Source organism: Mus caroli, chromosome 17, assembly GCF_900094665.2.
Source record: "Mus caroli chromosome 17, CAROLI_EIJ_v1.1, whole genome shotgun sequence".
NCBI classification, from domain to species: domain Eukaryota; kingdom Metazoa; phylum Chordata; class Mammalia; order Rodentia; family Muridae; genus Mus; species Mus caroli.
Genome location: NC_034586.1, coordinates 24470466 through 24472954, shown reverse-complemented (window position 1 = coordinate 24472954; position 2489 = coordinate 24470466). Strand labels below are relative to the sequence as shown.

At 41.1% G+C, this 2489-nt stretch overlaps 1 protein-coding gene across 1 annotated transcript in view; it reads left to right on the top strand.

Moving 5' to 3' along the window:
- Positions 1-2489, top strand: part of Srpk1 (SRSF protein kinase 1) — a 35832-nt gene that overhangs the window by 8781 nt on the left and 24562 nt on the right. The gene's annotated exons all lie outside the window — the stretch shown is intronic.

Here is a 2489-nt window from a genome sequence, read left to right as displayed (position 1 = left end):
GATGGTTGTGAGCCACCATGTGGTTGCTGGGATTTGAACTCTGGACCTTCGGAAGAGCAGTCGGGTGCTCTTACCCACTGAGCCATCTCACCAGCCCGAAAGCTGCCTTCTGATCTCTACACATCTGCCATGGATGTCCCCAGTCACACTTGGGCGTTGGCATGCATACAAAAGAAAATGTTGCTCATTTTTACATTCTGATATGTGAAAAATAGCATCTCAGTATTTAAATTTCTTGATTATGGGTGCCTCTAATTGCTGATATTTTCCCTACCATCTCTCTCTATGTGTGGGTGTATGTGTGTGAAGTGTCAGCCCATGCATCTATGAACGCCTATGACGAAGAAGAACAAAGGCTTCAGGAGTTTTCCTCATTCTTTGGAATGCACCCGTCTTTCTCTAGGGCAGGACTTACGGCAGGTTCTGTAACCTCATATAATGTGTTTTGTATTTGGTGTCTTTTAGTGAACAGAGACCCTGACTTTGGTATCTTTTGTTGCCCTGATTCACCTTTTCGGGATCATTTGGGTGGTTTCCTGTTCTGTGTCTTTTTTTTTTTTTTGTTGTTGTTGTTGTTGTTTTTGTTTTTGTTTTTTTTTTGTTTTTCGAGACAGGGTTTCTCTGTGTAGCCCTGGCTGTCCTGGAACTCAGAAATCCGCCTCAGAAATCTGCCTGCCTCTGCCTCCCAAGTGCTGGGATTAAAGGCATGTACCACCACGCCCGGCTTTCTGTTCTGTGTCTTAAATGAGTAAAGTTGACTATGGTAATTTTTTGTTGTTGTACCATTTAAAAGTTGTAGAGGTCATGACAGCACTCTAATGACTTGAGCAGAATGGTTTCACCCTTTCAGGACCATGATACTATCATCACTGCAAGAATTGACAAGATTAAGCTCAAACAAAGCCTTGTCATAGTAAGTGGGCACAGAGCATGGCATGCCCACATCCTTCACAGTATTTCTGTGTGCATGATTCAAACCTTCAATTTAGTCCTGTTTCTCTAGCCTTTCAACTCTTCTTAACTAACTGTCTTAACTTACCGCATGCCTTTCCTGGCCCAGATAGTAATCTCTCAGATCTCTAAAGAACTGCCTTACTGATACAGAAACCAGAGCTCTGTTGTCTCTAGGCCCTTTCAGTGGGCCTGGAAGATAGACATACTGGGTGTGCACCTACTTCCTTTAAAAACAGTATGTCTATAATGTGTGGTGTTTTCAATCCAAATTGTCGTTAGCTTATCTCATTAGATTACTTATTGATTGTAAGTACCAGCACTAGATAGCCTGAGTTCAAGGCTCCATGGTTTTTAGTAGTCCTCAGGTTATATTCGACTTGGGAGTGTACAGTTGGAGAATTGTACCCAAAATTAATTGAATTCATATGTTCTTGATTATTTTAAGAGGTTTTTTTTTTTTTTGGTTTTTGAGACAGGGTTTCTCTGTGTAGCCCTGGCTGTCCTGGAACTCACTTTGTAGACCAGGCTGGCCTTGAACTCAGAAATCCGCCTGCCTCTGCCTCCCACGTGCTGGGATTAAAGGTGTGCACCACCATGCCCAGCTCAAGAGTTTTTATTTTTGAAATCTGAAATATGGGCTGGAGAGATGGCTCAGCGGTTAAGATTAAGAGCACTGACTGCTCTTCCAGAGGTCCTGAGTTCAAATCCCAGCAACCAAATGGTGGCTAGCAACCATCTGTAATGAGATCTAATGCCCTCTTTTGGTGGGTCTGAAGACAGCTACAGTGTACTTACATATAATAAATAAATCTTTTTTTTTTTTTAAAGAAATCTGAAATATGATTTTTCCCCTTTCGTTTCCTTCCTCCCATGTACACTCCGCCCTTACTATCTTAAATTCATGTCCTTTCTCTTTAGTTGTTACACGTACTAATGTTGTTGCATTTACTCAAATGTTTATAGCTGAAACATGCCAATAATGATATGAGACCTGATGATAAAATATCATATGCTTGGAAGTAATTTAGTATACCATATTTCATATTAGGGCTTCTGGGTTTTCACACAGATTAATGTATTTTATGAAGACTATCCTTTCTTTGGTCCTTTGTTCGAAACCATTGAATGCTTATAGTAGTTTTTCTTTTTCCTGAGGAACTTTATAATAGAATTTATGTATTTGCTGAGAGGAGAGAGAGAAGAGGGGAGGGGAGGGTACACTACATATATACATACAGTGTTACTTATATGTATGTTATGGTTTCAGGGCTGATGGTTGATATTAAGTAGCCAGTCAAAGGGCTATCAGTAGAGAAGGGCTCTCTGCATTCCTTAGTTGCCTACCATTCTCGTCAAGGGGTGAGGCCCGGTGAGATGTCCCCCTTCCATGTTAGCATGGTGATGTCTTTGTCAGGTCTTGTTTAGGTACCGTGTTGATGAGACGTCATGGTTATAACTGGCACTTTAGGAGATGCAGTTTCTCAGCAGACTCCTTTTCTCCATTTGAGCCTTAGGTGCAAGTCTTTTTTTTTTTT